This window comes from Meriones unguiculatus, chromosome 5, assembly GCF_030254825.1.
Source record: "Meriones unguiculatus strain TT.TT164.6M chromosome 5, Bangor_MerUng_6.1, whole genome shotgun sequence".
NCBI lineage: Eukaryota > Metazoa > Chordata > Mammalia > Rodentia > Muridae > Meriones > Meriones unguiculatus.
The window spans coordinates 132,608,352-132,633,641 of NC_083353.1; the positions used below are offsets into that span (position 1 = coordinate 132,608,352).

Sequence of the window (25,290 nt, forward strand, 5' to 3'; positions counted from 1 at the left end):
CACCGCTCACTCACACGCTCACTCACCCACTTGTAAGTAGATTAGAAACCACTCACCAACTACAAATTCATACAAACTGAGACCGTCTCACCACCCCAGACAGCTTCTAGACAGACACAGGAGCCACGTCATCAGGAAGGGAGTGTATACACTGGCCCTGCTAGCTGTGTCCCAGGAAACACACTGATTTGCAGGCCCCAGGCTGTGTTCAGAGCAGTACTCACGCAGTACTCACACAGAGCTCCACCCCTGAGACAGTGGAGCTGACTGCAAAGATGGGGTGAGGCACACTCATCCTCAGCAACAGCACACAGGCCTGTGGGGCTGAGCACAGGCTCGGTGCTGGTGGGTCTCCATGGTAACAGTGCACAGGCCTGTGGGGCTGAGCACAGGCTGATGATGGTGGGTCTTTGTGCAACAGTGCACAGGCTCGTGGGGCTGAGCACAGGCTGATGATGGTGGGTCTTTGTGCAACAGTGCACAGGCTCGTGGGGCTGAGCACAGGCTGATGATGGTGGGTCTTTGTGCAACAGTGCACACGCTGTGGGGCTGAGCACAGGCTGATGATGGTGGGTCTCCATGGCAACAGTGCACAGGTGTGTAGAGCTCAGCACAGACTGATAATGGTGGATCTCTGTGCAACAGCGCACAAGTGTGTGGGGCTGAGCATGGACTCAGTGCTAGTAACAGGTCTCCATGAGGCTGATGGTGCTCTGTGGGAAAGAAACTTCTGGTAAAAGGCTGCACATGTTTCCGAGTTCACGGCTGGAAGCAGGAGCAGAGCACATGGGAGCTCCTAAGTCCTGAAGAGGGCCATCCTAGGAGCCTCGGCATACACTGTGAGCAACTGCCAACTGCCCCTCCACGAGAGAACCAACACAAACACCCCAAAATGGTCAGACCACCCACAAGAGGCCAGCCTGGCAGTTCAGCTGTCTTGCTTCCCAGAGCGAGAGCGCCACCAAGGGAGTGAGCATCCAGAAAGGACCCATCCACAGTGGATCTTGATGTGGGAGGAGGCAGACCTGCCCCACAGTGACCTGGACAGTGGCCTGGGCCTGGCACTTCCCCGAGATGCCCTTCTGCTCTAAGGAGAGTTGTTGCTGCTGTTCATCCCTGTCACATTGTATTCTGGTCTCTGGCAGCCCAGCCTTTCCCCTTGTGGCCCAAACAGCACCCTTCCTCATGTGGCTCCACCCCTTCCAAACAACAGTGAGATTCCTCTGTGATGAGGGGGGGTGATTTGGAGTACATGCTGAAGGCTACAGAGAAACCCCAGGTTAGTTTAAACTGGGCCCTAGGCTCTCCTGCTGTCTAGATCCCCTGGTGCTTTCTGACTGCGCCTCCGCACTTGCCTTCTCTGCCTCCCCACTTATTTGCCCCCAAGTTCAACTCAGCTTCTTGGACAGAGTTTCATTTTCCTGTTGTTAGGAGTATCTAGTCCATGCCTCCAGGGCCATACTTTCCTTCTTCAAACATTCAATGAGGTTATTTTCCTAAAAATGACCATTCTTTTCCTAACATGAACTCTGGAACCATTTGCTATTCTCGAAGGGGAAATTGAATGTAGTCTATTATATTTTGTGGTTAGGTAGCTATTTTTTTGGTTTACAGCTTTAGAGCTTAAAGTTTAGGAAAATGTTATGAAGTCCCCAAATGGTTTCAAAGAATGGGATAGGCTCCAGGCCAGTGCCTTTGAATCTCAGACTGCTCATCTCATTGTTTTTACCTTCATTCAAACATGATCACACCTGCCTGATATCCTTCCTGTCCTCCTGGAAGAGTCAGTCCATGGGGGTGATGGATGGTCTCTACATCTTGGCCACAGACTTCCTTTCATCCCTAAGAATAGGTCTTTGTACATTATCGGTTCTTCATTGTACACTCCTGTTTCCTGTCCACCTACCCTCATTCTCAGCTTGAGGGACACACATGCTCCTATGCCCTCATCCGCACAGAATGCCCTGTTCCTGCGGGCATTGGAGACACACTCTGCCTGTTGCCCTGTGTCCCTTCAGCTTCTAGTACAAAATGCTCCTGTTCAGTGCATCCCTTGTTAGGGAAAGGGTGAACTTTAGTTGTTGAGAGTGTATTTAAGCCAAATCATGGAAGAGTCTAATTTATCTAATTTGACACGAGCAAATTCTTGATAGTTCGTGGCTAGATGTAGAGAGCATTTGGTTACTATATTAGCATTTCCAGAAAATGAGAGGGAGGGAGGAAGGGAGGAAGAAAAAGAGAAAGGGAAAAAAGAGAGGGAGAGCAAGAAACAAGAAAACAAGAACTTGTTGGCTTCTCTGAAGAACTGGCACACACACTCTGGGCACTGGGTCCCACAGTGGACATCCAGAACTCGAGAAAGTCAGTGGTGTTGCTTGTCCGAGTAGAAAGGCCTGGGACACAAGAAAGGCCTGTGTGACTCTCGGCCGGGGGCTGAGGCCCCAGAGCAGGCAGTGTGCCCGCACTGTCTGCGCTGTCAGGCCTGCCAGCGCCTGGCAGACCCACCCCACCAGCTGCCGCCTCCAAGCAAATGCCCTCCCAGGCGCCCCCAGGCTCACTCATGTGCTGCCACCCTAAAGGGTGGACTGAGAATGAGAAGAAGGGTGTGGAGGGCACAAAGGCTGCTCAGGAGTAACCATGGCTGTCAAAGATCCCCTTTGTTTTGTTGAGAAGCATCTCACATGTGCCCAGGATGGCCTTGAACTTGTGCACTCCCTCTGGGCTCAGCCTCTGGCAGGCTGAGGTTGCGGGTGTGTCAGCACTGGGGTAGACGCCAGTGCTCAGAAGGAGCCTGTTCCCTTCCCAGCCACAGTCAAGCACCTGCCCCAGCAGCTCCTGCTCTCCACAGGTCACGCACACATGTCAGCATCTTCCTCCTTTCTCATTCCACCCTGAGTGGTTGGGAAAACTCTTTGGAGTGTGTTCAGGGCACAGGTGGGGCTGGTTGTCTCTCTCAGTTCCTTCCTCTTCCCAGGGTCCTGCAGGACCTTCGGCTCTGGTGTTCTGCCTTGTTTCTGGAACACTGCGTTCGGGATTTTAAGAGCAAGAACTCAGACATAGTTTATTGTCACTGCTGTGGAATGAGCCAGCATTCTCAAGTGTCCTCCACAACACTATCATGTTTCAATATCATAACCTTATAATGAGTTATAAACATGAACCACCAAATTAGTAACAATGTTTTCGCGCACTCTCTGTGGGAGCATTAAAGAAAATAACAATTCTGTCAAGTTCTTTGCCAAGAAGTGTGCCCATGGTCCTTACACTACCTGTGCTGACTGCTAGAGTCCCTTGTGTCCACCACACCGCAGGTGCACTCACAGATGAGCTGGGTGGTTGTTGATGGTGCAGCCTGGCCCTTCTGCTTTCCCCTCACTGTGGGGCACAGCTTGTGCGTTCTGATGGGGGATGTCCAGAGCCATGGAAGTGCAAGCCCTTGGCCAAGTTCACGGTCCTCGGTCCTCCTGTCAGCCTTCTCTGAGGCATTTAGCTGGCACCACATTCGGTTCTTCCAAGTTTCTAGTTATTTTAGTCTACCACATAATTTAATCCTCAATTATCTGCCCTTTTCATGATTACAGTCAGGTCTTGCAGGTGGTTTCCATGACACTAGGCAAAGAGCTGGCAATCTCGGATTTGTACACTGACTGTGCTCAGATCACATGCTATCGACAGCTGTTTCTCATGTGAAGGTGGGGATACGAGTTGGGGGTGCAGCTCAGTGTGAGAGCCTGGCTTCTATTCCCAGCCTTAAAAAATTCAACCCAACAACACACAAACAACAACAACAACAAAACAAAACAAAACAAAATAAAAACCCAGGCAAACTGGGAAGAACAATACACTCTGCTGGCTGTTCATTTTATTTTTGTTGTTTATACTTGTGTGTCTGAGTGTTTGCCTGGATGTATGTCTGTGCACCACAAACACACCTGATACCTGAGCAGGCGAGAGAGGGGGTCAGTGTGCTTCCACGTATGAGTGCTGCTGAGCCCCTCTCCAGCCCCCAAAGGCTGGTGTTTCTTGCAGCATATTCTTTAGATAAATGCTAACTTTTATAAGTTTCTGTGTTTTTATTTCCTGAATATAAATATAAATGCTGTGTTCCACACACTGATATGAAAACTGTGACGTTTACGCTGAAGAGGTGGACCAGCCATTGCAGGATAAAGCTTGTGCCCAAGGACTCTGTGAGGATTCTGAGATCACACTTTTTGCAAGCTAACAAATAGTTTTTTTCAGTTTCATGGAACCTAGCAAGAGTTGGGAAATTCCTGAGATGAAGTGAAAGAATAAGAAAAAAAAACAGTAAATGATGGACAGCACCAAAGAAGCACCGCTGGATATGAACTTGGGCATGATTTGAAAATGCTGCTCATGCTTGCCAGGGAAGAGTGTTCACTCAGAGATCATTGTCTTCTCTTTTTCTGTCTTGGACTCTTGAAATATTTACCTCTCCCTCCTTAGTGTGTGTGTGTGTGTGTGTGTGTGTGTGTGTGTGTGTGTAACATGTGTCTGGGTGTGTCTGTCTCCATTCCTCTCTCTGCCACCTGTCTGCTTGTCTGATCTAGCTGTCATCCCTCTGTACATCATCCATGTATTAGTTTCTTTTCTATTGCTACATTAAATTCATGACAAGAAAACAACCTAAGGAAGACATAATTTACTTTGGCTCACAGTTCCAGGGGCTACAGTCTGAGCGGCAGGGAAGGTATGGCAGCTGGTGGCAGGAGCAGGTGAATGATCACCTCTATCCACACACAGGAAACAGTGAGCAGGAAGTAGAGCAGGTTTATGGTCCCTCAAAGCCTTCCTTCCAGTAAGCTGTACCCTGGAAAGGTTCTAAAACCTTAGGCTGTGCTACCAGCTAGGCACTAAGTCTGCAAATGCATGAACATACGAGTAACCTTTATCATTTGAGCCTCTACAGACTGTCTTCTCCCTGTCTACTAATATACCTTCTGCCATCTGTCTGTCTGTCTGCCCATCCATCATCATCTGTCTATCTGTATATCAATCTGGCATCTAGCTGACTAGCTACCATCTAAGCATTATCTACCATCTATTGTCTATCACCTATCATCTATAATCTATCATGTATCTATTTATCAACATAAATATATTATATATTTATATCATCCATCATCCACCTATCATGTATCTATCTATATCTCTATATCTGTCATCTATATATCTATCATCCATCATCCACCTATCGAATCTATGTATCTATGTATCTATCTATCTCTATATCTTTCATCTATCTATTTATCTATCATCTATCATGTATCTATTTATCATGTATCTATCTACCATCTATCTATCATCTATGTACCTACTATCTATCAATCATCTCTCTATCTATCATCTAACATCCACTTATTGAATGTGAAAAGAACCATTTAGAGTGTCTTGGAGTATGGAGAAGGGTCTTATCTTGAGTTTTAACAGTGTCCTTTTTCTCTGCCTTCAGGGCTTCACTGAACAGCAGAGGAGGAATCTGGAGTCACAGTGCCCTTCACTTCAGAAACATTTCCTTGCGAACAGGTGAGTTGTCTTGCCAAGCAAGTGTGGACAGGAGCTGCTCAGAGGTTGTCTGACTCCTCCACTCCTCCACTTCAGCTGAACAAACTAGGATAACTGTGTTATGTTCCATTTTGGATCCCTTGCTAAGAGTTTCAAAAGAAGCAAGAGATTCCTAAGAAGGTAAAAATAAATGTATAAAGAAAAAATTTAAAGATTCAAATGATTTCTTTTGTATTTTAGGTTATAAAATTTGGTTATAATCTGGTGTGGTGGACACGCCTTCTTGAATCCCAGCCCTCAGGCAGGTAAAGGCAGGCAGAGTGCTGTGAGACTGAGACCAGACTTACAAAGCAAGTCCATGACACCAAAGGCTACACAGAGAAACCCTGTCTTGAAAAACAAACAAAAAATGGTTATAAAATTGTCCAATGTTTGCTCAGTGTGTGAAAGAGAATTTGGGCCACAGACAAGCAGTTGTCTGGTACCTGAGTCAACTCAGAAGGTGAAGTAAACTTCACTTAAGGCAGGTGAGCCCTTGAATGGAGAGAATTCAAGTGCAGGAGCTAGAGAAGATGAGGATTCTAAGAGTAGGACCACAGAGCCATGTGGTGTTATGTGTTGTTTTTAAATGTATTATTTTAATTATTTCTCTTTGCGTTATTTTTTTTTAAGAAAAGAAAAGACCACTGCACAAGGGCCACCCAGCCCATTGGAAGGAGAAACCTGCATTTGGATGAAACCGAAGTCTCCGACGCTGTGACACCACACGGCTGCTGGTTGAGCAGAGCAGTGTCCATGTGGGAACTGTCAGAAAACAGTGAGCATGACTGGGCGGACACTGCCAACCACAGCCAACCACAGCCCACGTTATTAAAGAGTCCTCCATTTCAAACAGACACTTTACCTGGAGCACAGCATGTCAGCACCAGGTGAGTGGCGCGTGATACAGGTGTCATGAGGCTTCCACAGCGCGCGGGTGACGAACAGTGATGAACGATGCAGCCTTTGGTTTTATGTTGTTCTTTACCCTCTGTGCTTTAAAGCTAAGAGAGACAGTGACCATGTTAGGAAAAAGTGGCATGTTCATCTTGCACATTACCTTCATATATGTTACAATGTGTTTTTAATCCATGCAAGTACACTTTGTGACAGATGGGGCAAATACAACCCTTATTTTGCAAAAGAAATGAGGCTTCAGAAGATGGCATTTGCACACTTTGAGCCTCATGGTTGGCACATGGAGGATCCGCAGATCTTTTTTTTTCTTCTCACCTTTTATTTATTTATTTATTTATTTATTTATTTATTAATATTAGTTACAGTTTGTTAACTTTGTATCCCTGCTGTATCCCACTCCCTCACCCTCATCTCCTCCCTGCCACTTTCCAAGTCCACTGATAAGGGAAAATCTCCTCCCCTTCCATCTGATACTCGTTTATCAGGACTGGCTGCTCTGTGGCCTAGCAAGGCTGCTTTTCCCCGGGGGTGGGGGGGTGTCAAAGAGCCCGCCATCAAGTTCATGTCAGAAACAGTCCCTGTTCCCCTTATTAGGGTACCCACTTGGATACTGAGCTACCAAGGGCTACATCTGAGCAGAGGCTCTAGGTTGCAGTCCTTGCTTCTGAGCCTCAGGTGAAGAGCTGTGGGATGCAGCTACAGACAAAGCCAGCCTGAGAGACAGGCCCAGAAGCTCAATACTGAACTCACAGGGCGATACTGGAAGACATTTGGGAAAGGTGTGCCTGCCTTTTGTTTCCAAGTCTATACTTTAGCTGGATAGTCCCGGACGGTCCAGGTAACCTGGAAACTTCCGGCACCTGTATGCAAATAGCCTCTTGCTACAGCAACACACCTGTGGCCAAACTAGCTGAGTTGGATCACCAGGACTCACACTGTGGTGTGGAGAGCTGCTTGTTAAGCTGCTTTGTTATGTTTTTATCTGGGGAAGTAGTTTTTGAAAAGAAGTTAGGTGTTTCCACACCTTTCTCTTTTTGTATTGATGTGACTTGTTTTTGCTTTGCCTATAAATAATGAACCCTGGAATAAACCTGCTGCTGCTTCATTCAGACTGACAGCCCTCTCAAGCCGACCTCGTGTGTAGTGAGATTTGTCCTCACTCTCCCTGAGGTAGTGTTCGACTCTGCTCTGGTATTATGGCTATTGTGAAAACCATAAAATGTTTTGTGTGACTCTAACCAAGCAAGTGAAAGACCTGTATGGCAAGAACTTCAAGTCACTGAAGAAAGAAATTGAAGAAAATATCAGGATATGGAAAAATCTCCCAGGCTCATGGATTGGTAGGATTAACATAGTACAAATGGCCATCCTGCCAAAAGCAATTTACAGAGTCAATCTAATTCCCATCAAAATATTAACACAATTCTTTACAGAACTTGAAAGAACAATCTCAAATTCATATGGAAAAACAAAACAAAACAAAAATCCAGAATAGCTAAAATAATTCTCTACAATAACAGATCTTCTGTAGGTATCACCATCCCTGATCGCAAGCTGTACTACAGAGAAACAGTAATAAAAACTGCATGGTACTGGCATAGAAATAGACTGGAGGATCAATGGAACTGAAGACCCAGAAATAAACCCACATACCCATGGACACTTGATTTTTGACAAAGAAGCCAAAATCATACAATGAAAAAAGATGGCATTTTCAACAAATGGTGTTGGTCTAACTAGATGTCTACATGTAGAAAAATGCAAATAGATCCATATTTATTACCCTGCAAAAAACTAAAGTCTAAGTGGATCAAAGATCTCAACATAAAACCAGACACACTAAATCTATTAGAAGAAAAAGTAGGGAAGAGCTTGGAACTCATTTGCACAGGAGACAACTTCCTAAACAGAACACCAACAGCACAGGCTCTAAGATCAACAATTATTAAATGGTACCTCATGAAGCTGAAAAGCTTCTGTGAAGCAAAGGACACTGTCGTCAGAACAAAATGACAGCCTACAGACTGGGAAAGGATCTTCACCAATCCTACATCTGACAGAGGGACTAACATCCAGAATATATAAAGAACTCAAAAATGAAATAACCCAACTTAAAAATGGGATGCAGAGCTAAACAGAGAATTCTCAACAGAGGAATCTTGAATGGCCAAGAAGCACTTAAAGAAATGCTCAACATCCTTAGTCATCAGAGAAATGCAAATCAAAACGGCTCTGAGATTCCATCTTACACCCCTCAGAATGGCTAAGATAAAAAACACAAGTGCCAGCACATGCTGGAGAGAATGTGGAGAAAGGGGAACCCTCCTCCATTGCTGGTGGGAATGTAAACTTGTACAACCACTTTGAAAATCAATCTGGCACTTGGAACACAATCTAAGGAACTTGGAATAGCTCTACCTCAAGATTCAGCTATACCACTCCTGAGCATATACCCAAAAGATGCTCAAGTATACAACAAGGACATTTGCTCAACTATGTTCATAGTGGCTTTCTTTGTAATTTGGAAACAACCCAGATGTCCCTCAACCAAAGAATGGATACAGAAACTATGGTACATCTTCACAATGGAATACTATTCAGCTATTAAAAACAAGGAAATCATGAAAATTATGGGCAAATGGATGGATCTGGAAAAGATCATCCTGAGTGAGGTAACACAGACCCGGAAATACACACATGGTATGTACTTACTTATAAGCAGATATTAGCCATACAATACAAGATAAACATACTACAATCCACAGACCTAAAGAAGCTAAATAACAATGAGGATCCTAGGGAGGATGCGTAAATCTTATTCCAAATGGAAAACAGAATAGACACCAGAAGTGGTGGAAGAGAGGGAACAGGATGGGAGCCTACCACAGATGTCCTCTGAAAGACTTCATCCAGGGGATCAAAGCAGATGCTGAGACTCACAGCCAAACTTTGGACAGAGTGCAGGGAATCTTATGGATGAGTGGGGGAATGGAAGAACCTGGAGGGGACAGGAGCTCCACTAGGAGATCAAGAAAGCCAACAAATATGGGCTTGGGTTAGGGGCAGGGGCTGCAGAGACTGTTGCATCAACTGAGGACCACTCGTGCAGAGGACCTAGGCCCCCTGCACAAATATAGATCATGGCAGCTTGGACTCCATGTGGGTGTCCTAGTAAGGGGAGCAGGGGCTGTCTCTGACATGGACTCTGTTTCCTGCTCTTCAATCACTTCCCCCAGAGCAAAGCAGACTTATCAGGCCACAGAGGAAGAGGATGCAGGCAGTCCTCATGAGACCTGATAGTTTGGGGTCAGTTGGTAGGGGAGCAGGACTCCCCTTTCTGAGGACTAGGGAACAGGGCTAGAGGAGAAAAGGGAGGAGGAGTGGAACCAGGAGGAGATGAGGGCGGGAGCGACAGTCAGGATAGAAAATAAATAAATGTATTAAGGAAGAAGAGGCGTGAGTTCTCTTAGACAGTGATCTCTCCAGTCCTCTGCATTGTGTACTTCTCTGTTCATGGAGTGAGTGTGTGTGCACGGGTTTGTTCGTATGTATATGTATGTCTCTGTGTGTGTGCCTACTACATATGTGTGTATGTGTGTGTGTGCATGTATGCATGGTGTGTGTGTGTGTGTGTGTGTGTGTGTGTGTGTGTGTGCATCCCAGCACTGAGCCAGAACAGGGAGGTTTGTGCGGAGTGCTCGCTGACTTTGGCTAGCTAACAATCTCGGTGCCTCTTTTTCCTGTGACAGCACTGGAGGGGTGGGGACTGCCAGGCCCGGAGAATTCTGTAATTACTTTCTGTGGTTTGAATTGAATGTGTAGGCGATGACACCCTGGAGGGGCTTCTGGCCATGAGGCTCATTTTCGATCATTTGTCTGAGTTAGCCGGCCTCTGATTGCCGCCCTCACATGGCTGTGAGTCGCCACCGCACAGGTGGTCCAGATGCCTGAAGCAGTAGGTTGGCTTGGGGGCTGCTCCAGGGCACACCATGGGCCAGAGCCGCCGGCCTCCCACAGCTGCATGAGTCCAGGGCACAGTACCCTAGCTCTGTGCCATAGTCACCCATCCAGGGTGTTCCGGAGGACTGCCTAGCAGTTTGTTCACAAACACAAGTTCCTATGGCAACCTAATAAAAGAAGAACTGGAGGAAGAGGGAAGCAGCTCCTCCCGGCTTCCCACGGGCCGCTTTGTGAGGTTACCCTAAGACCTCATAAGGGTGTATCCCTTCCCGAAATTGCCCGACACTGTCTGTGTGTCCCAATGCAGGGCTTTGTGTCAGATCAGAGACCAATCTGTGCCTTCTCCCTCAGACACAACATGGATCTCCTGAAAAGTTCCAAACTACGTTGGTTTGTTTTTAAATTTTAGTAAGTTCAGCACTGCCTGGGTTTGGCCAGGCCAGTCCACCACAAGCTGCTTCCAGCCTGAACCAAAGAGTGTGCAGGGGCCTGCAAGCAGCCAGTGCTGAGGCTTTCCGCTCTCCCTGCCAGATCTAGAGGCTTCTGCTGTGGTTAGCTGACTCGTGGTCACACGCACCCAGCACACATGATCTGTGCAGGGAGATGCTACACGCTCGGTGTCCATCATGCCCTGTGCATGTGCCCTGTGCCAGCCGCCATCGAAGCTCTAGGAAGGAAGTGGGACTGGCCCGTCCATCGGGAAGACAGATGGGAATATGTCTGGACGGCAAAGGCAGTGTTTCCATGTCCACTTTTCTAGTGAGAGAAGCCCAGCGGTAATTGCTCTTGATGAGAAGGAATTGAGGCCTGACATTTGGAAGAATCCGGCTCAGGGTTCTGAGTCAGCCCTCATCAGCCCTCCACAGCGCTCACTTCTCTGACCATTTAATTGAATGCTGCTGCCCAGGCACTGCTATAATCACAGACACTGTGGGGGATTAGAAACTTGTAAAATTTTAGAGCACTGAAAGCCAAATGGTCATCCAGGAAACCACGGCAGAGTATCTGCCCCGTGGAGGCTGCTTTCGGCTTAGAGACAATGTTCAGTTCCCTGTGAAGCCCACAGCAAAACAGGAGGTGAAACGCAGGTAGCAGTGAGTTTCCCAAGTTTGTCCTAATTGGTGCCTTCCAGGGTTTGTGCCAAGAGTCTTCTCTGAGGAAGCCCAGCACTGCTTCCTTGTATACACCTTTGCAGCTAATCTTTATATGTGTGTGTATACATTATACATACATAATTCTTTCAGCTAATGCCATGTGTATTCCTTGTAACTCTAACCCTGTTATCTGGATACAAGTCATTATATGTCACCTCATATTGCTGTCAGCCAGTCCTGTGGGCTTGGATTCTATCTTATAGACTTATCCCCCAAAGAAAAGAATTACTAGCCACGTGCTTCTTTATTTGAACTATTTTAGTGGTTTTACTTTCTTGTAGGGAAACCCTAGACTCCTTAGCATGATGAAGTTGCTATGGTCAGCATGTTATGGCCATTGTCACTAGTTTAAGTGTTGTAAAGTGGGATTAAGAACTTGATGGGATTAAGAACTACCCCACTAGGAAGGCAAACGTTGGGCATTGTCTCGGCTCCTTTCCTGCTGCTATGATAAAAACAAGTTAAAGGAGGAGGACTTATTTGGCTCACGGTTTTACGTCCAGTCCACCTTTATGGGGAAGTTGTATCAGTGGAAGCTCAGGGTAGTCTATCACACTCAGGGTCAAGACCAGGGAGTGAGGAAATACCGCACCTTGCATGTTCTCAGAGCATTTCTTTCCACTCACAGCATAGTCCAGGATCTTCCTTGGGTCAAACCTGATGTAAATGATTCCTCATTTCAAATCCTTTCCCACGTGGCTCTACATTGTATCAAGCTGACAACTAAGCTGACACTCACAGGTTGTCTTTGAGGGAGTTTCCAGAAAGCCTTAACGGAGGTAGAGCACTCACTTGGAATGAGGGCATCACCATCCGTAGGCCAGGATGCAGGCTGAGGGAAAAGGGAAAAGGACAGGCCAACTGTGCCCCAGCACTTCAGCATGCCCCTTTCTGTCTCCTGGTTGATACTACGAGCCAAACAGCTCTGGCGCACACACCGTTTCTGTCATGGTGTGATGCTTTTCTCTGAGCACCTCAAGTTGTTTCTGTGTCCAGTATCTGGTCCTAGCAGCACAAGCAGCATTTCACCTGCGCACAACTTCCTCCCAGCCACCACGGCTCTAGGACAACGCCTGAGGCTAGTCCTTCTGTACACCTTTGTTGTCTTAGGCTCCCATCTATGCTCAAACACCTCTTCTAGCCTAAACTATTTGTCCTTACTCTTTTGTGTCATTAAATAAGTTGCACAACTTTTAGAGAGATGATAATTTGAAGCAAACAAAATCCTGCTGGTTTTGCACACTTGAGAACACCGTGTACCCGCTGAGCAGAAGGCCTGGGTATCTTTCAAATGAGTTGGAATCTCTACCACTCCGTGTGGGATTGCTTCCCAGAGCCCCACCATTAGGAAATGGGTGAACATTTGGGAGGCAGGGCCTTGCTAGAGAGTGTGCCTTTGAGTGAGGTGTGTGAACCTGACTCTTTCCACTTCCCAGATGTCATGAAATGAGTATGAATGTTTCTTTGCCAAACACTCTAACCAGGAGAAGAAGATCAAGAACCAGGAGGGGGAGGAATTTTTTGCCTCCAAAATTCAGAACTGCATTATGAGCAATGATTGGAGTTCCTCATTCTGTTAGCCTTAGGATCTTCTTCAGAGACAGTTAGAGACCATAATAGCTACCAGGCCAGCAGAGGACATTAACCAATGCATGAATTCATCCGCATTGCTCCACGGTGACAATTTGGCAGAGCCAGCTCCTCTATGGGAGATGCTGGAGAGAGAACACCCAGTGTTCATGGCACAAGCTGCCTTTTTTGGTGAAATAGATGCTTAGCTTAGGAACTGTTGCCAGACCTTCTAAACATCACATCTTCAAGAGGCAAAGGTGAATTTAGGGAAAGGCAGGAGTGGTGCTGCTTCTTAGCTGGAATGAGAGATCTTTAAAAGTAAGGACACTGCAGACACTCTGCAACTATGCCTAAGGATCAAGCAGACTTTCGGGGACTCAGTAGTTAAGATGGTCTGCCCTGAGCCTTTGGAAGTGACTGGTGGTGCCATTGTACCCCCAGAGCAGACACTGAGCATGACCTGGCACCCCGGTGAGCGTCTCTTTCTACTCAGACTTTACACTCCTGGATTGTGCTGCTTCCTGCCACCTTCCCTTGCTCTGCAGGTTCGCTAGCTTCCTCTCATCCCATTTATCTCCTCATCCTTGACTTCCCTAAGTCCCACTGGCTGGCTTGAATTTCAGGAGTTCTCCCCAACTTCTTTATAACGACTCATTAGGGACAGGAACCCTACATGTAGGCTGTAAGTGCCAGCTTCTTGGAGGATTATTTACCTCCTGCTCCCCCCATTAGTGTTCTCCCAGTCTTTGTCCATCCCATACTCTCTTGAATTATGTTCTACAAACTCTTTTCTTAAATGTTTTTCCTTTCCCCTTTATTTAAATTTCTCTCAAGACTCACTCTCAAAATCTGAATAAATCAATGGCGAAAAGAGCGACTGGGAAGGAGGGTCAGGAGGTTCCAGTGTTCGCTGTTCAAATTCAACGCTGTGAGCGCCTAGCATGCGGGGGCCCGGTGAGAGCCCCAACCCCAAGGAAACAAGGTGGAGTGATAGAGTAGGCATGACCTCTGCATCCTGGGTGTGTGGGTAGATGGAGCTATGAGCTGTGTGCAGGAAGGAACACACACACACAAAAACACACACACCAGAGACCATTTGAAGAGTTCAGAACAGGAAAAGGTTCTAATTTCCGACTCTTCCACCACTGAGGTAAGCTAAGGGCAGACTTTGGGTGTGTGCGGGTTCCATCTGACCCTGAGTTACTATTTATAGATGATCATTATTCGTCTACAAAAGGTTTGATAACTACATAAATACTGTTTTTCCTTTTCTTGTACTCTAAGCCTCGGCAGGTGCCGAGAGGCAATGCCCAGAAAGACACTGCTTTGAGGTGCCTATGCCTCTCTGAGTGAGCAAGGGATGCTGTCTTCCTTGACAGAAGTCACATTGCATCAATCTAAAGAGGGAGTTTTCAAACTGTCTGTGTTTTCTGACCTCTGAGAATGGGGAAGAAGAGATGAGCAGGAGAAATGAATTAGGACCAGGTACAAAAGGAAGAAAAATGGGACAGAGGAAGAAGAGTGGAGAGTTCTCTGTCCAGTCAGGCAACTGCATCTCACCTGGTAGTTGGGCTTTGCAGGCAAGGTTGTTAATTTCCCACAGTCCTCTAGGCCAGAGTTCCTTCACACTATAGCTAGAACTTCTGCACTTAGGAGCTTTCAAGACTGCTGCTACATAGTGTGATATTGAGCATTACAAAACAGCAGACACGGCTAAGCTATTTTATTTTTTCTTTCTCTTTTGTATGAATTCCAACACAATTTAAAGTGGCTTAGTTTCAATAAAGGTAAATGTTCAAATAAGCATGTATGATTCAAAATATTCACAAAATATTGAGTTCTGATGGTTAGAAAAAGAGCCTGCAAGGTGGTATATTTGGTTTGAACGGAGCGACAGAAATGCTCACTGCTTTGCTGTGTCTGCCTTGTTTTTCTGGGGTTATTGAAGAAAAAGAGCTTTGCCAAAATGAAACAAGACACAGAGCCGCTTCTTTGAACCTGAGAACTCTCCAGTGCCCAAATATGATTAAAAGCCATCTTGGTTAAGCCCTTTTGATCAACACGCATGTTGTAAAACCTGCACGGAGTTCCTGGCAATTTTACGGTCTTATCTGTGTGGTCCTTTTCTTTGGCAAACATTCAGCAGGATGTTGTCCTGTGGGGCGCCATGGGTGCTCAGGGAAGGGGACTGCAGAACTCAATGCCCCCACCACCGGTGCCAGCCCCACCACCAGTGCCAGCCCCGGCAGACCCAAGCAATTGTCCTTTCCTGTCTGGACACAAAAGAGGCTTTCTGAGAAGAGAAACAGGGAAGAGCAGGAAAGAAACCCAAAGAGTAAGTCTGAGGGTGCATAAGGGGGTCCACAGATGGATGTTGGCACCCGTCAGGTTTTCCTTACTGAAGACTCTAATTGAATTTCACCCACTGACGCTGGAGCACGCGGCGGAGCAGGACTTCCCCGTCCCATTTATATGTCTATGAAGTAGATCGTTGTAATGGACGCAGATGGGCAATGAGCACACAGTTATTGCATAATTTTTCAAAATTTTACGATTGCTTTTCCTACTTCCTCCCAGCATAAAGGCCTCTCTGTGCAGCCTGCAGACTGTTCACTGTATCTTTGGTATATTTTACCACTTCAGCCCATTTTAATTTATAGAAGTGCTGTGCAAACAGCCCACAGAACGAAGCTGATTAGTGAGACACAGACACCCTGAGCCTATTAAGTTACTTCTGAGATACTTGGTGAATACAAGCACACGTGTGCGCTCCCCTGCTTCCTTTCCTGCCTGATTCTCGATTCAGCAGACATTGAGACTCGGGGAATGGAAGGAACCCAAATTAAAGCCGCTCACCAGCTCATAGCAACCAGGACAGAGAATGTCAGCCAAATGATGGGCGCTCCAGCAAGGTGGGAAGTTTCTTGCTGGCTTGAGCTTCTAAACCAGCTTGGATGATGGCTGGGATATGCCATGTGTAACCTAACAAGCAGCCGTACACGGTGATGGGCAGGGCCCAGCATGCAGCTCAGTGGTTAGAGCCCTGGCCGGGCTATATTCAGCCCTATGTCCAAGCTCCAGTGTCTCGTCCAGTGGGTGGGTGTGGTGGGTGCCACCAGCAAGCCCAGCACTCAAGAGAGAAGAGGGAGGATCAGAAGATCATCCTAGACCACACAGTGAGTTCATGGGTACCCTGGGCTGTGAGCGATCTCAAAAACAAACAGACAAAGAGGAGTGTGCACCCAGGGCATGTGACGGCCTTGGGTGGAAAGCGGTAACCTCGTTACTCAGCTCTTAGGTTGATCTCAGCAGGAAGCTGGCCTGCTGGGCAATCCCCACCACTGTAGCCGTTCTCCTGCTCCCACTGTGTCCAGCAGTACCATCCCTGCCCCTCAGAGGAACCTGATCCTCTGAGCTTGCATGCTGGGAAAGGGCTTCATGGACTGTGGACATTCCTGAAAAAGTGGCTGGTCTGTCTGTGCTGCAAGGGAAGGCTTCCCTTGCAGCCAGACTGAGGCAGGAGCAGCCAGAATCTGAGACATCACAGAGCACATCGGTGGGAAGTTCTGTAATTCTAAATCTGAATAAGCACATGAAAGGATTATCAAATCTGGAGAAAGAGAACAGACTCCTGCAGGTTGTCTTCTGAGCTCCATACGTATGCCATGACATACATAATAAATTGTAAGGATTATTTTTTTTAAAGAATAGTTTGAGTGTGTATCAAAATAAGTTAAAATTTTAACATAACATACTTCTATAATATGGTTGTACAGAGTCCTCATTGTTGATTCCTGTGAACCCTGTATGTGGTTGGGCACAGGTTAAACCAGTCTGCAAGGATCCTGGCAGCTTCTCTGCAGACAGAGTTTGGAAGTGTGGTAGCATTGCCAGAGCCCATTCGGAGACCTGAGAATACCCAGCACTCAGCCCTAGGACATGGAGACAGTGCGAACACTGGTGTGGTTCTTATGTCTCTGAGCTCTCTAAGGACCTAATAACTGATTTCTGAGAAATTAGAGAGATTAATATTCATTCAGTTAAAACTATGAACAAAGCAACAGTAAGAAATGGTGCCTACCATTGAGAAACCCTGGGCCCCTGAGGAGGAGAATTAATCGAACCATCTGCTTGACTGGGAAATTTAAATGAAGATATCATTTTCCAATACTTGAGCAAAGTAATATCAAGAATTACTTAAAATAGTCCCCCTTTCCTGTTACATTGCTCCCAGGAAACCCAGAGCTCGGCTGTATACTAAATTGTTGGCTAAGATTTAGAAAGAAAATATCCTGAAACATTAGTCTATTGAATTCTGGATACTTTTTTCAAACACTGTTTTGATGTTCCGTCAACTTACGTTGGGAGCTAAGATAGTAGAGGGACACTGAGCAGTTACAGTGCTGGGGCGGGTGGAGGGCACACAGACAGAGTCCAGCAAGACCACACACGTCTCCTCGAGGCCCGGCTTGCCACGGGCTTGCCACGGGCTTCTTTGTATGAGATGTGCTCGCGTGAATCACTGTCTCCTCTTCTTCCCGGGAACTCTTCAAACGGAATTTTATGTCTGCTCAGAAGACAATTTAAGAAAGATGTGGAGTTGCCGGAGAGGTTATGGTGGAAACTATTTAAAATGATTGGAAATCTGTAAACCATGGTCCTCAGAGGGAACTGGAAAGAAAAATTAGTCTTTTTTTTTTTTTTTTTTTTTTTTTACAGAATAGTAAGTTGAGCTGGGATAAGGAGGAGATGGAATGAAGTAAATTAGGAAGAAATAATTTATAATGGAATCAAAGCAAGACTGGTCTTTTTAAAAGATCCATGAATTGTTTCATTTAAATGTTAGAATATTCGAACAGGAAAGTTTAGGAACGCTTCCTAAATGAAAGGTTCTTATAAACCACTTTCCTCCAGTGCTGCTTTATTCTTCCAGTGCCAAAGAAAATTTAGCTATTTGTTTTACCTTTTTTTTTTTTTTTTTTTTTTTTTTTTTTGAGGAGGGAGGGAAGGGGAAGAGGTTGAGACAGGGTCTTGCTATATATCCTTGGACAGTCTGGAGCTTTGCATGTAGTCCAGGCTAGCCTCAAACTTGCAGCACTTTTCCCTTGGCGGCTTCCCAAGGGTCGGTACTGCCAGCGTGCACTTCTTCACCAGGGCTTGTTTTAGGAATGTCTCTAAGAGTGAAGGAGAAAACCACATGCACGTCTTCATGGAACTGGACGGCAACTGACATCTTTGTGGATAACTGAGCTGCTCAAATCTCCTGTTCTAGGACGCTCCCGGCAGAAGCCTGTTGCAGCCCTGTGGGGCTTTGGATGGGACACCCGAGCTAAGTCTAAACATCAGACAGAGAAGCTGGGCGCCAGGCCCAGAACCTCCACTAGCTGATGGCCCGTCACCCAGCCTCCTTAGGCCTTGTTCTTTGTCTACAAAGAGGGAAACCTCTGAGGATTCCCTGAGTGCTGGCCATGCAGTGCTCTCTGGGGTCAGGCAGCAGGATGCAGAGATTTTCTCCAGCAGTTCTGGTCAGCAGAGTGATGCCTGGGCATGTCCACAGGAAGGCAGCTCTGGAGGATCCCAGTGTCCTCTGCGCTGAGGTCAGACAAAGGCTGACACCCCTGGTGAGTGCTTCCCTCTCTAAGGAGAAAGGGAAAGGGCCCAGTGCCCATCCTTCCCATCTGCCAACACTCAAGCTGTACCATGGACTCCAGTAGATGATGACTTGTAAATATTCTGACAGCTACTTTGAGCGCCAGCAAGCTTTCTCCCATTGGCACAACCCGAGGAAGCCCAGATGGCTCCAAATCCCTTTCTTTCTCAGGTTTGGCACCCTGTGGTTCTCCCAGAATACAAGCACTTCCACATCTTCACGTCTGCTCACACTTCCCCATCAATCTGATGATAGGAAACCACTTGACTTCATTAAAGGGTAGTTAGAGCAACTGAGGTTAGACCACGGGCACTGGTCTGGAGTGTGGAGCGGGCTGGAGGGGGCTGGAGTCTGGAGTGTGGGAAAAGTGGGCGAATCCACAAGCACGTGGCTTGTGACCACCCACCTCAAACGCTGTCCCTAGAGGCTGCTGTCCAAGCTAACACACACACTGCTTCCTTGGCAAGAAAGAACGCTTTGCCACAAAACACCTTCTTGACCAACTTTCTGATGTGAAGAGACACATGTCAGCAGGACTCCGTTTTCTTCTCCCTTTCATCAGTACAGGAACCCTGTATGTGGGGTTAAACCTGCTTTTCTGCTGTGTGGTTTCTTCTTCCACCTTTTGTGCTGTCCAGCCAGGAGAGTAAGACTGGAGGAAACTCCTTTCTCCTTCGCAGTGCTGGGGTCAAGCCCTGTCACCAAGTCACATTGCCCTTTCATATTATGTCATTATTGATTTACTAATTTTGCGTGTCCCTGTTCATGGGTCTGCAGCTACCCCTGTGAGCGTGGATGTCTCGTTTCTCAGGTGCCCTGTACACCTTTGAAACAGGGTTTTTCATTAGCTGGAACTCAGCAAGCATGTTAGGCCAGATGGCCAGCGGCCCCCAAGGGTCCACCTGTGTCCACCCTCCAGTGCTGGGATTACAAACACACACCAGCAGGTCCAATATTTTTATGTGGATTCTGGGATCTGACTCTGCCCTTCATGCTTGCAAAGCAAGCACTTTCCCAACTGAAATGTCTCTCTAGTTCTGTAATTAAAAAAAAAAAAAAACAAAAAAGAACTTTCTTTTTTGTGTGTTTATATATTTTTTTACTTTATTAATTTTTCTTTGTTGTTATTATTATTAATGAAACATTGTTCACTTTGTATCCCAGCTATAGCCCCTCTCCCTCATCTCCCTCTTCCCCCCTCCCTCTTCCCACCTCCTCCCCTTCCCATCTCCTCCCCTTGTCCACTGATAGGGGAGGTTCTCCTTCCCTTCTATCCCTCCTCCACTGCTGGTGGGAATGTAAACTTGTACAACCACTTTGAAAATCAATCTGGCGCTTTCTCAGACAATTAGGAATAGCGCTTCCTCACGATCCAGCTATACCACGCCTAGGCATATATCCAAAAGATGCTCAAGTACACAATGAGGACATTTGCTCAACCATGTTCGTAGCAGCCTTATTTGTAATAGCCAGAATCTGGAAACAACCTAGATGTCCCTCAGTTGAGGAATGGATACAGAAATTGTGGTACATTTACACAATGGAATACTACTCAGCAATTAAAAACAAGAAAATCATGACATTTGCAGGCAAATGGTGGGAACTAGAAAAGATCATCCTGAGTGAGGTATCCCAGAAGCAGAAAGACACACATGGTATATACTCACTTATAAGTGGATATTAGACATATAATATAGAATAAACATACTAAAATCTATAGTCTTGAAGCTAAGCAAGAAGGAGGACTCTGGGTAAGATGCTTAAAAAAAAACAACTTGGGTACAGGGTCTCACGGGGTTTCTTCGGCCAGCCTTGAATTTGTCATCCTGCCTCATCCTCCGGAGTCGCTAGGATCTTAGTGTGTGCCATCCATCCCAGTGGCAAATTCTTATACAATGCTTGCTGTGGTATTTGCCAGAAACTATTCTAAACATTCCTTTTGTATAGTAACACATTTAATGCTTTAAAAATCACTGCTGCTGATATTGTCCTTAGCATGCAATGCAAGGAAATTAGAGAAATAAACGCTAAATATATTTTTCCAATGTTGTACATGTAACAGTCATGTTCTTCTGGGAGACAAAAAGATGGAAACTGAGAAAGATGAGTCCAGAGTTCTAGTGCGAAGACCAGCTTTGCAGCAGCCAGTTGTGTGGACTTTTCTCAGGTGAGTTCAACAGGTTCAAAGTAAAACAAGCCGGGTCTTCATCTTTGTTTGCTTTGTAGAGCCTCCCCACGTGTTCGCCGTGTGGGTGCTCACTGAGATGGGCTGATCAGTGAGCACAGAGCTGGTGCCGGGCAACAACGTCCTGCGTGGAAGAGCAGCCGTGGCCAGCGCAGACCCGAGAGGCTGGCCTTGGTTTCCCTCTGTGAACGGCTCTTCCTGAACTTCCTGTGGTCTCAGAGGGGTCAGAGCACCCAGGGATCCTGGAAACTGTCCCTGTGATAGGCGGAGACAGTTGGAGGCATCCCTCGCAGGCCTGTGACTCCTCAGTCGTGTCTGCGAGCCCCGGGGCCTTGCTGGTTCTGCAGGCTCAGCTTGATTGTTCCTAGGCCACCAGTCTCCGTTTGGTGTGAATGGACCTTTGTTCACACTCTGCCTACGTCTGTGCCTTCTTCACTGAGAGGCATTCAGAGTCGAGCCCCGAGTGCAATGGGAGGGAGGAGTGATCGGCGCGCAGTGCGGGATTCAAAGCCTGTCTGGGCCTTTGGAGACTCCGGATCCACCAGTCACTGGGAGTTCTGAGCCTCAGCGTCCACAGCGGTGTTGTTGGGAGGTGACTAACCCCTGCCCCAGAGTCCGATGCCTCAGTTTTGGTGTCTCCTTCCACTTCAGTTCACACTGTGGGGATCTGCTCTGTTCCCATCGGTTCTGAACGTGCTCATTTCAGCGGAGCTGTGGAGACCACCACGTACCAGAGACTTCAGTTTCATCCTTTACTGCCACACTCATTCCAATCCGCCACTGATATAAGGCTTTAAATCAAAGGACACGAGAAGCAGGGACAGAGCTGCAAAAGTTCCAGCCACTCTGACTCTTCCAACTCTACGCTTGATTCCGTGAGGACAGCACAGGCTCTTTGAATTTCGGAGGTCGTGACTTCCCTGAATAGAAAGTGCATGAGTTCGGCTCCTTCTCCTTTGGAGATGGTGAGATAAATGGAATCAAACCCGTTCCCTCCTTCCTGTCTCCAACATTCTGCATGTTTGTTAACTGCAAGAGTTACCTGTCTGATGAGCTCTGTTGCCTGCTCTTCAATCACTTCCCCCAGTGAGGCAGCCTTGCCAGGGAAGAGGATGCAGGCAGTCTTGAAGAGACTTGGCAGTCTGAGGTCAGTTGGTAATGGAGGAGGGTCCCCCTTTGTGAGGACTAGGGAACAGGGATGGAGGAGGAGGGAGGGAGGGTGGCACCGGGAGGAGCAGAGGGAGGCTATAATCAGGATGTAAATGAACAAAAATTAATAAAAAGTTATCTGTTTGAAATGTTTGACTAAAGAGTAAGAAGACAGACCTGTGTCTGCAGGGCTGAGTCTCAGGCGTGTGTAGACTGTTGTCTGGGGCTACAAGCTGTGCAGCCTGTGAGCTTGAAATGAGCAGAGCCTCTATCCGGGCAGGGCTTGCCCAAGACCTGCTTGCCTGCCGCCTCCAGCTGGAGGAACGGGAGCCTTCAAAGGGAGGAAAGTGTGCGTGCGGAAGGACATTCCCAGAAGCGGAAGAGTTTTCGTACTTCGAGGATCTGAAGTGAAGTCATACCCAAGGATTCCACCCGTGGCTCCTAGGATGACAGGAGTTCCAGGCTGGGCAGCTTAAATAAGTGCTCTGAGGCTGGAATCATCATGGATCAGTCCTTCTGAGTGTGTGACAGTGGCCACTGCACACCCCTCTCCAGCTTTGGTTGGGCCCCATGCTGTAAGTGTGGGTTGGCGCTGCGTTCTCAGTGCCCTCTGAGCCTGGCTGAGTCAGCATTCACAATCTCGCTGTCGTAAGCCCGCCTACCACAATGGCCTAGGCCCCATCCCCACAATCTCATTTTAACTTGAGCACCTCTGTAAAGATGCCATGTCTAGATTAGGACTCACTCTGAGGTGCTGGGGACATGGGTGTGCCTGCTTCTGACATCACAGTCACCAAGAAAGGAAGTGGAGCGAACCTGGTCAACCTTCCTTCTCTGAGGAGCTGGGCCCATCCCCGTGGTTGAGCTTCTGTCCTTCAGACGGTAACGTTGCCGTTGGTAAGAGCTGTGTGTTTCCTGTCTTCCCACTTCCAGAGACTGAGTACATTCTGAGGAGAAAGCGTGGGTCTGGGCTCTTGGGAGAAGGCCTAGGGCAAGGACTCTGAACTGTAGCCTTGGCTCTGACAAGTTTGGCAGGCACCGGTCCCCCCTGTCTGACACAGCAGCAGAGCACACCCACAATCATGAGGACCCCGCCTCGCCTTGTTCTGGGGACTCACCCAGCAGCAGCTAGAAGAATCTTGGCCCATAGCTGACAGCACGATGTTTTGCGGCATCACGGACTGGCTGGTGACACGCAACTGTGTTACAGTCGCAGACTTAGAATTGGGCCTACCACAGGCTCAAAGGGAAAGATGCTTCCCGCCAAGCTCGATGGCTTGTGGTTGCTTTCCAGGATCCAGGGTAGAAGGAGGCGATGGCCTCTGCGGCGTCCTCTGCCCTCCACACGTGGGCGCACACACACCAAATAGATAAGTTTGAGCAAACCTATACAGATGAGAACAGTTCACAGTAGAGACTGTGGCAGAGGAGATGCCACCTGAGTGTTAGCCAGAGCAGGAGGCTGCTCTCAGGGCCTCCAGCTGTCTGACCCGGCTCCACTCCACAGCACGGCAAGCCGTTCCCAATGTCCTTTCACCCTAAAACCTAAGCCGCACCCGTGCCAGCGCCCCTGTAACTCCCACTCAGTGGAGATGAGCTCTCTGACAAACGTAGCTGTTTCTTGATTTTTTAAGTTTACTCCTGACCTTCATTGACTTGAACTCTTCCTCTTCCCTTTGAACAAGGGCTGAACTTGAGCCACACCCAGGGGAGTCAGCTGCAGTGGAAAATAGTCTCCAGGGCTTGGGGTTGGAGGCAAGGAAGAGGAGCAGACAGGGAAGTCTGGCTGTTCTCTTTCATGTATGTTTCGCTCCCCACTCAGCACAGAACTGCAGAGGAAGTCTCCCAAGCAGGAAGCTCCCGGGAATCAAAAGCAGTGGCTCTGGATGACTTCCCAAAGCAGCGGGAGTTCGGAATTCATATCAGGCAAATCAATACTAAGCCCATTCAGAGTCAGACAAACAAAGTGATGATTATTTTATGTCGCTGGGCCCAAAGCAAACCTAGTTCCAGCATTTCTAGTACCTATTAACATTTCCTAAGTTCCCTCTGGTAAAAGGCAAACTTTGCAGAACTGTCCATGCCTAGCTGCTTCGTGCCTTTTCACACTAAGCATAAAACAGACCTAAAGTCTAAATTCCAGTGTAGATATCCTGCTGTTATCAGAACTCTCTCCTCTCTCTCTCTCTCTCTCTCTCTCTCTCTCTCTCTCTCTTTCATCTCCTGTTGGTGCTACTTGGTTGAAATGGAATAGAGAGCCTGGAGAACCCTTAATCCACTTTGTGATTAGCCTGCCAGCAAAATCAGCTCTCTTCCCACTGGTGCAGAGCAGGATCCTCTGGTCAAGAGAGTAGCTCTCACCAGGCTCAAAGACACAGCAGACAGTCCACCTGAGACGTGTTTGCAGAGACGCTGACGGTCCCGTTCCTCGCCGCTTTTGCCATGTGAACAGGAAGACACTGTCTCCATCTGGAAGCGATCTCAGGCTCAATCAGCCAGTTCCCCTTGGCAAGAGGCTTGCTCTGAGCGCAGTGATGGCGGCATCTCTCACCCACGGGATGAAGGACTAGACCTGAGAACCCTGTCATCCCTGAACTGACATGGCACCACACAGAACACACATTCTTAAGCAACCCTAAGTGTGACTCTGGCTGGTACTCCCCTCCCTGCACACGCATCCATGTAGCAGGAGCTGTACCAGGTTCTAAGACATAAGGGCAACCTTACATTTCATAGATTATAACTCAAGGAGAATGGGATAAACAGATGTAGATAGACAGATGAGGGAGAGATGACAGATAATGGACAGGTCATAGATAATAGATCTAAAAGTAAAAATGATTGTAACTGAGTGAAAGTGATATAGATGATAGATAGATAGATAGATAGATAGATACAGGTGGCAGTAGGTAAACAGACAGACATGTGAATGACAGTGATAGATTAGATAGATAATAGATGGATAGATAGATGATAGATAGTTGATGATAAATGAAACATAGATGTATAGATGATGATAGATGATTAAAGATATGGTAGATGAAAGATAGATGACAAATTAGATAGATGGATAATAGACATATATACCCAGATAGATGCTAGATTGATAAGAGCGAGAGGCAGAGAGAGAGAAGTAA

The 25,290-nt window shown here is 47.1% G+C and overlaps 1 long non-coding RNA gene across 2 annotated transcripts in view; it reads left to right on the top strand.

The window, feature by feature from the left end:
- The window catches only part of LOC132654335 (uncharacterized), a 32,048-nt gene extending 9,786 nt beyond the window's left edge, over positions 1 to 22,262 (top strand). Inside the window, exons 3-5 of one of the 2 annotated variants that reach the window (XR_009592034.1) lie at positions 5,474 to 5,547; positions 6,199 to 6,455; positions 21,046 to 22,262. This is a non-coding gene — a long non-coding RNA (uncharacterized LOC132654335). Of the gene's footprint in view, positions 1 to 5,473; positions 5,548 to 6,198; positions 6,456 to 18,441; positions 18,905 to 21,045 lie in introns of those variants that run through there. The other variant, XR_009592035.1, reaches the window with a different exon arrangement.
- The last annotated feature ends 3,028 nt before the right edge of the window (positions 22,263 to 25,290 follow it).